Consider the following 9666-nt stretch of genomic DNA (forward strand, 5'->3'; position numbering starts at 1 on the left):
AACAGAATTATTTAAAACAGGATTTTTACTTTTAAAGTACCTTTTTAAATTTTAATTTTGTTATATTACCTACCATTTATGGAACTTTCTGAAACTTCTTGGGGTATTTTATTCAGAAACTCGTTTTTGCTTTTAGTTTTTGTTTGTTTGTTTGTTTTGAGACAAGATTTTCCTGTATCTCCACCTGCCTGGAACTTGATACGAAAAGAATGTCCTCAATCTCAAAGAGATCTGCCTACCTCTGTTTCCTGGGTGCTGGGATTATAGGCATGTGCCACCACAGCTGACCACTAACTTTTTAATTTATTTTTTCTTGGATTGAGATAATAGCTATAGATTTTGATGTGGTATATATATTAATTAAAGTGTACCATTTCTTAGAAGTATAAAAACATTTAACAGTGTAATTATTCTTAGTAACTGATGATGTAATAATGCAAATAAAGTTGTGTTTACTTTTGTTAATATTGTTACATCATAATGTTATTCATTTCTGTTAGTTTTGTTTCTTTTCACTTTCCATGTAGTACATTTCTTTGTTACTTATTCATAAGCTTATTTTTTAATTTAATTGTGAGAAAGTCATCATACATTGCAAATGAAACACCTTGTTTTTCATTCAATTTGTCTAAATATCCAGTTGTACAGAATTATGCGTTAAAATATAATCATGCCCCCCACCAAGAAAAAAGAGACTAAAAGCAAATATAAGGTGCAAATCTTGCTAACTAGGGAGAGAACAGAGAATAATTAAGCAAATTCATGCTGAGGGCCAAACATGAAATGAGTCAGACCTGACACAACTCTGTCTGTTCCAAGCAGATCACTCTCAAAAGTGTATCTGTGAGTTTGTTACTCATTTACCAGCTTCCCTGACTATAATCTTATTAAAGAAATAGAAAAGGCTTTCAGTGAAGACAACCCATGGCTTCATACAGGCCTAACAGTAAATTCACGGAAAGGACATTGTCGATGAGTTATCTTATAAAAACCAGTACTAGGCATATTCTTCAGCAAACAGAATTATAAAAATGGATAAAGTATGCGTATTAGTTATTTTCTCACTATTCTCACTACTGTGACTAAATACCTGACAAGAAGCAACTTCAAGGAGGAAGGATTTATGATGTCTCAAAGGTTGAAGAGACATAGCTTATGATGGTAAAGGAATGGTGAGTAATACGAAAGTGGTGGAAGTGTGCGTGTGAGTGTGCATGTGTGTGCCTCTGTGTGTGTCTGTGTGTGTGCATGTGTGTGTGCATGTGTGTGTGTGTGCGTGTGTGTGTGCGTGTATCTGTATGTCTGTGTGTGTGTCTGTGTGTGTGCATGTATGTGTGTCTGTATGTGTGCATGTGTGTCTGTATGTCTGTGTGTGTCTGTGTGTGTGTGTGTGTCTGTATGTCTGTGTGTGTGCGTGTACATGTGTGTGTCTGTGTGAGTGTGCATGTGTGTGTGTCTGTATGTCTGTGTGTGTGTGTCTGTGTGTGTCTGTATGTCTGTGTGTGTGTCTGTGTGTGTGTCTGTATCTGTGTGTGTGTGCATGTGTGTGTGCGTGTGTGTGCATGTGTGTGTGTCTGTGTGAGTGTGCATGTGTGTGTGTGTGTCTGTGTGTGTGTCTGTATGTCTGTGTGTGTCTGTGTGTGTGTGTGCATGTGTGTGTGCGTGTGTGTGCATGTGTGTGTGTCTGTCTGTGTCTGTGTCTGTGTGTGTCTGTGTGTGTGTCTGTATGTCTATGTGTGTGCATGTGTGTGTGTGCATGCGTGTGTGTGTCTGTGTCTGTGTGTGTGCCTGTCTGTGTGTGCATGTGTGTGTGTGTGCATGTGTGCGTGTGTGTGTATCTGTGTGTGTCTGTGTCTGTGTGTGTGCCTGTCTGTGTGTCTGTCTGTGTGTGCATGTGTGTGTGTGTGTGCATGTGTGCGTGTGTGTGTATCTGTGTGTGCACGTGCATGTGTGTGTCTGTGTCCGTGTGTGTCTGTGTGTGTGTCTGTATGTCTGTGTGTGTGTGTGTGAGAGAGAGCGAGAAAGGGAGAAAGAGAAGGAGAAAGAGAAAGATTTACAAAGGATCTTTTTAAATTCTCAGGATTATGTAGAATGGGATATGACTTAACAAACGTCTTAAGAGTTATCAACTATAATTGTTAATTGTCCACTTGACAGAATCTAGAATGTCTTGAGAGTTGGGCCTGTGGCAGGCCTGTGAGAGGCTAAAGTGAGAAGACCCACCCAATGTGAGTTGTGCCATTCCCTGGCAGGGCTCTTGGACTGTGTAAGGCAGAGACAGACAGCTAATGTGCTCTTTGTTCCTTGGTTGTGGGTGTGATGTGACCAGTGCTTCAGACTTCTGCTGCCCTGATTTCCCTGACATAATGGACTACACCCCGAACTATGAGCTGAAGTAAACACTTTTCCTTCGTGTTTCTGTCAGAGTATTTGGTCACAGCAACAGGAAATGAAGCTAGAACAATAAGCCTATTAGTTACGTTTATGGAATGCAATCTGTGCCCAGTTATGCTCCATAGTGTGAAATGGAAATTGGTTGCTTTAATTATGACAGTTCAATCAATATCAATCTCCTCTTCCTTTGCTGTGTGTGTGTGTGTGTGTGTGTGTGTGTGTGTGTGTGTGTGTAGAAAGGGGGTGGGGGAGAAAGAGAGACTCATGTAGTCCAGAGTCTCGAACTTACCAGATAGTTGGCACTGGCCTTGAACTCCTTACCCTCTTGTCTTTCTTGACTTTATTTCGAGAGTGCTCATTCCTCAGCTTTTGTTTGCTTTATCCTTTATTCACATTTCTCCATCTTCCCTGTTTCTTTTTCCTTTTCTTTCTTCTCCATAGTATAAAATCCTGAGGGGAAGACTAATCATCCTTAGGTATTCTATGAAGTTATTTCTCATTAGCAAACAACTTTTTTATAGACCTGTTTGAATCACAATACATGTTATGAGATATGACTAAAATAACCTCAATTTTAAAGATATTTTCAGTCTAAGCTTAGCATTTGAATAATTACAGATAAGACAAAAAAATAATTGGTCATCAGTGGGATAATCACGTAGAGAGGCCTTTATCAATGTTCTACCTCAGAGGGTTTGTGAAACACATTAAACATGAAACATATCAAGATTTGTTATCATTATTGCAACTAAATCCTGTTGCTGCCCTGTGGTTTTGTGACATTACAGCAGATATAGTTGAATGAAGTATAAATTTGTCTTTTTTAATATTTACATTTAGGTAGGTTAAAAGCTCATTTGGCAGTTAGTTTCAACTGATGCAGTTAGCAGAAAATGCAGTCTTCAAGTTTTTCTTTTTTCTGTCCTCTCAACTTCTTAAGCTTTTCTTGTCTTGAGAATGCAGAGGAAGCACATTCGATAAGCTTTTCTGCCTTCTCAGCCCTGTTTGTATCTTGGTATCGTCTGTATTATTTAGGAGCAGAACAAACCTTCAGATTTCTAAAATCCTATCCAAGGTTTCTTTTTAAATATTAGAGTGAAAACTACATTAGTGCACTCCTTGATTCCTCGGGAGCAAAGGGCACTTGCAACACAAAACTTAAAGCTTTGTATAAATTCAGGAATATAGCAGTAACTCCTGACTCAACAGAACTCACTCAAATTTACGGGCAGGGCTCTTACATTAATAAAAGAGATTGCATTTCCAAAACATTCCAGTGTCTAAAGGAGTCTTAGAATAACTACAACCCCGTGTAAACAGTGCTCAAGTGGAAATAATTCTATCACTGAGTACTTCGTGCAGGAAAAGACCTTGAAAGAGGCCCAATTACAACTAATTGTGAAGCTATGACTTTGACAGGGTTGCTTCTCTGTTTAAGTATTTCAGTAACTGGGCTACAAAAATTGTTCCTTAGTATTAGCTAAAGTAATTGGAACAAAAATCTTTGAGCTGAAAAGATTTTAGGGAAACCTATCATTTTCCCCAAACACTCTAACCAATAACTATATAGTGTCAAAACATCAGTGAAAGCGTTATCTAAAATTAGACCTTTGTCAATTGATTGCATAGGCAGACCCATTCCAGTCAATTCACAAACTGCAATTTTTAATAGAAATCTAAAAAACAACCAATTTTTGATGGTTTTGCTTATTTTTTATGAAGTTTTATTTTCCATACAGAATAATGTAAACTTTATTTAGGCTGCCCTATGTGATGTTTTGGTTGTTAGCTTTAGCCTTTAACAGCTGCACCATTTCTCCAGCCCAGTGCCTTATTTAAAGTTCATTAGAATCTTTACTGTGAATAGTGTTATGAGCATTCTTCCACATACTGATGACTTGTCATACCTGTTTTTATTTCTTTTCTGATGATCCTCGAGCAATACCAAGATTTCCAAGATGATGAAATAATTTCACAGGTAAAGCGCTTTGTGTAAATATCAGTAATATTCATGTTGGGTATAATTTTTAGAACCAACAGATGCATAAAATAGAAATCCCTCAGAAATTCATTGCATGATCAGAAAATCTTACAGTCAAGAAGCCCATCTGATTACTTAGATTTTACTTTGATTTCATTTAAAAAACTTAAGTATTGAAAATCTCATCATTCAGAAACACAGAACACTCATGTTTTCAACATTTCTCCTTTGATGTGTCTGCTGATACTTAGGCCCAAATCTGCTCTTTGTATCTCTTCGTTCATGAATTCATCATCTCATATATAATAATCAAATGTATATAATCTCAGCCTTGTGTCCTGAGGGGGGGGTGAAACGGTAAATAATATGCCTTCTTAGTTCTCATGATGCTTGAAGTTGAGAAGAAGAAACTACTTTTGCATGTACCGTCTTCAGACTTTTGGAGATAATTACCATTCTCTCAAGTGTTGAAATATTTCCTTATTAACTGCACACTCAAAGTCTCTTCATTTCAAATAGTTTCCAGATTCTCATCTGACTACATTAATTTCCCTGTAGCTTGCCCATATTCCTCTCGGATATATGCCCAGAACTAAACCCTATCCCAGGGTGTGGTCCATCTAGAGCACTCACCCGTTCAAAAAGCTTATTAGCCCCTTGTTAGGTTTACACAAGGATGAAGCTGGCTATGTTTTAGAGGATTTTGCTATCACAAATGCCCTAGAGAAACAATTTCAAAATAGGAAAGATCATTCTCACAGTGTCAGAGGTTACAGACCATGGTCAGCTGACTCCATTGTTTCTGGGCTTGTGGTAAGGCTGGACACCATGACTCTTTCTCCTAAGACACCGTCACTTCCCAATCATGCCATCAAATTATGATTCTATTGGGGAATGAAGTCACATTCACATGATCCAATCGCTTCACAAAGCCTTATCACCTGGCAACTAATCTTTTAACACACAAGCCTTTGGAAGCAATTTCAACTTCCTGAACTGAGAAGTTCATGTTCTAACGGAAGTTTCAGAATGACTGAACAAGACAATTGCTTCCCTAATTGTGGTAAAATAGTTCCATTTTTAGTCAGTGCTCTCCAAGTAAGGAAACGGTTCTTTATAGGTTTGCAACTTAACTTTGTATTTTGAGTTAAAGAGTTGTGGCTGCAGACATAGCCTCAAATATAGTAATTTTATTGTGCTAAGCAAATAATCTGTAACTGAAAACCTATGAGAAATAGTGCAGGTTTCAGAATAAATCAGTTTTTAACAATAGGTGAAATAAGAGACTGCAACATAAATCTGTATAGGATTGAGGCAAGTAATAGAACACATAGATTTCTAATCACTGTTAGCTTAAAAATAGAAAATATGCAAATATATAAGTACACAGACATTCATGCTGTCACCATTATGAATTAATAGCACTTTGTTTCCTTCTCCTTCTGAGAAGTGAAAGCCTATGAGCCTGTAACGCAGTCCTCTTGATGATGTCTAGGATATAGAGATCTCTTCTTTGCCCTTTAATCTCTGAACTGGGGGACATTTCCTCACTTTCTTACCCTCTAGTAGATTGTTTTATTTTGAGAATAGCTCACATTTGTACTACAAAAAGAATTAACCATCAAGATAACTCAGATCATTTGTTCACTCAAATACCCACTCTTATCTCATTTATTCATTAAACTTTTGAAATAAATGGAGTACTTAGGTCACCTTTGGAGCTTAGTTAACTTTTGTGGAATGTATGAGTGAATGGCTGGCCTGGTCAACTAATCTCCTTCCTCCATAGATTCAGTTGTACCCTGCTTATTAGACAGGAAGATGATCAGTTATTACGGCAGCTAGGTAAAACTGTGTGTGATAGAGAGAGAATACCAACAGCATAGTGGGGTGTCAGCCCAGTGGATGGCATCCTGACATGATTCTGGCCTTTGAGTTTATCTCATGGTCATTTTGAAGATGCTTCAGTACTACTACTTAACATTAGTTATTTATAATTGATATAGTATAATTATAAACACTACCACCTTGAGATCATCTTTCAACTCAGACATCATCTCAAAATATCTTTCCTATGAGAAGTTTACCATGATCCTTTGGTTCTCTCAACATGATGGAGGAAAAGGCACAAGTATACAGGTTGGTGAACAGTGTTGTCAGGTTTATAAAGCAGGCAGGTTCACCTCCAGGGTGATAATTGGTAGAAGGTCTGATTTTGCAAGATAAATTCTTTTATATAATTCCATTTTAAATTATTCTTGAATCTCTTTTATGGAACTTCACAAGCCTAGGTTGGGAAGATCTAGACAGAGAGAAGTGATCAGAGAAGAGCCAACATAGAAACATAAATGAGATGGGTGAATGATGAAGACAGGACCAAAACACAAGCTTTTCTGGTTATCCACAGTGCCTTAGTGAGATGGAACTGGAAGTCATGGAGTTAATTTCATAGACTTGATATACCCAGTTGTAAGCATGTATTCCCACATTAAATAGAATTCCATGGTACTGTAACACTGGCAGAAAGAAGGTTCTAGACCTTCATATAGTCACTTTAAGAAACTTCATCCTTTCTTGGAATGTGTTGTATATCAAAGTTTAAATAACTAAAGGGAGTTGTTCTGTGTATATAAATAACAGTGAAGACTTTATAAACACACTGCATAGTGAAACACTGAAGACCTTATAATAAACAGTAGATCACTTTTCATGGAAAATGTTTGATTACCCTTAAGATATTGTGCCATTTGAGGAGACCATTTATATTACTTTCCTGTTGCTGTGATAAAATACTCTAACAGAAGAAACTTAATAAAGGGTTACTTTTGGCTCACAGTTCTAGATGGAGTTTATCAGCTGGGGAAAGCATGATGTTAGGAGCCTGAGGCAGCTGAGCACATTGTACCTACAGTCAGGAAGTAGAGAATGCTGTGCTCCTTGCTGGTGCTTTCACTTTCCTCCAGTCTAGGACCCTTGCTGTATGGAATGGTGCTGCCCACAATTAAGGTGGATCTTCCCACCTCAGCTGACTTAAACTAGCTGATCCTCACAAGCATGCCTAGAGGCTACCTTAATCTAGAGAATCCCTCATAGTATGCCTGGAGGCTTGTCTCCTAGGTGGTTCTAGATTCTGTCAACTTGACAATACTAACCTTCAACACCATGCAGAACTTCTTCCTTTTCAGTGTTTGGTTCTGAAGCTACCAGGCTTTTACCATCACCAGAGTCCATGGTAGAAAACAGTAACCAAGAAAGGATGACTGTTTTGACTGCAAAGACAAACGAATGAGGCAAGGTCCTGGAGGATGAATGAGTACAAAGGCTGATGGCCTGTGAATGGGGAGATTGAGGACTGAAGACTGAATGAAAGATCCTGCAAAGAGCCCGCTTTCCACCAAAGCCTCTGGAAGGCTATTACCTGACTAAAACTTCAATGACTGTAGAGTGGTTAAAACCTTGCAGGTCCAGGGCCTAATTACAATCTACCTTAGGCTATTTTTAGCCCCCTTAGTAGCCATTCCTTGCTCAGCTCTGCATCTGATGTAACATCCCTGTAACTAAGAGGTAAAGCCTTTTGAAGTGCATTTACAGATCCCTAAAATGCTTCTATCAACTAAAATGCTAAAAGTGCCATCAGATACTGAGGCCTGTAGCAGAGATTTCCCCACTTTGCTTTAACCTGATATTTCCACCAACGTATTTGAAAAGTGTGTTGGTTAATGTGATAGATGAAGAAGCCCCTTGAAGAATCGGGTTGATGGGGAGAAAGTGCCAGGACACAGATGAAAACTCAGTGGGATAGAGTTTTATTTCACAGGGACAAGTTCCTTGCGGGGGGGGGGGGGGGGGGCGGGGGGGGCTGTCTGCCCACAGGTTATGAGCTGGAATTTTTTATGGTGGGGGTAAAGGGGGTGCAGAAGGGGGGAAGATACATTATTTAAAGATGGGGGAGCGGAGAGCAGACTGTTAAAACCCGCTCCCTTTTGAGATCAAAGGGAAAACCGAAAGCCTGCTGTGCTGGCCAACTGGTAGAGAAAAATCTGCTTTTGACTTCAAAGACCAGGGTGCTTATCTCTGGAGCTTCCTGAACCCGGGAAGGGGGCGGGGCTGCTGTGGATAGGAACCCTAACATAATGTATGACTGTCTTTGTTCTCTTTGTATGGAAATGTCTTAAAATTGCTACCTCATTGGAACATGGAATTGGGGTAACCTAAATCTGTGTTCCCAGGTCATGGTTACCCATACTTGACTTCAGAATAAGCTCTCTCTTATCCCCTTTAAGATGAGAGTTATGCTTTTGTGTTGACAAGAACCAAGTGGTTCTTTCTATTGCAGAATTGACCACTTGATGTATTTGAAGTATTCAGGACTAATATTCTTCATCAAATTAGTTTGTAAGGGCTGCCATAACAAAATGATAAGTGGGTTAAATAACAATATTTATTTCTTCATAGTTCTTGAGGGTAGAAGTCCAAGATCAAAGTCCCAGCTGGGTTTGTTTCTCATAAACTTGGACTGTATCATAAGCCTTTCTACACAGCATTACCAATATCTACTAGGATGGTTGATCCCAACTTTAATACGTTCTAAAAATATTAATAGCTAAGTAGAACATGTTAGATGCTGAACATTCCCCTGGAGAGAAGCCTGTCTCCATAGACTGTTGTCTTAAATGCCTAATCATCTCCTCCCTCTGTATAGCCATAACCCTGCTATTCTTGCTTCTTATACAGATACAAATAATGTTGAATTAGGGCGCCACACTAAGGGTCTCATTTTAACTTACTGTCATCTTTATCTCCAAATACAGTTACATTCTGAGGTACCAATGAGGGCTGAACTTCAGGTTATACATTTAGAATGACGCGATTCAGCCCATAACATTGCCATGTGTGGAAGGTATTCAAAAGAGACGGTAAACACATAAGACCCGCATTCCAAATATGATCTATACGTTACATAAGTGAAGCTCTTCTCACATGGCAGTGTATGTTTCTAAATGATACAGCACTTATTATGGGCCACAAATGCTAAGAAGGAGATGATTAGGATTATTGTTTTGGTTTTGTTTAATTAAAAAAATTTTTATTTAATAAACATATAATTAGAAGAAGCATTTCATTACAACAGCATTGACATATTCAATAACAATTTCCAGAGCTAAGATGCATGTCTTTCAAAATTGGCTGTAAATTTTTAGGTTTACAGTTGAATTAATACAGTTATATAATATTTTACCCTGTACAAACCCTATAAGACATAAAATTAAATGAGGTTTTAAACTTTAAAA

This window comes from Nannospalax galili, unplaced genomic scaffold (genome assembly GCF_000622305.1).
Source record: "Nannospalax galili isolate Female #2095 unplaced genomic scaffold, S.galili_v1.0 scaffold450, whole genome shotgun sequence".
Classification (NCBI taxonomy): domain Eukaryota; kingdom Metazoa; phylum Chordata; class Mammalia; order Rodentia; family Spalacidae; genus Nannospalax; species Nannospalax galili.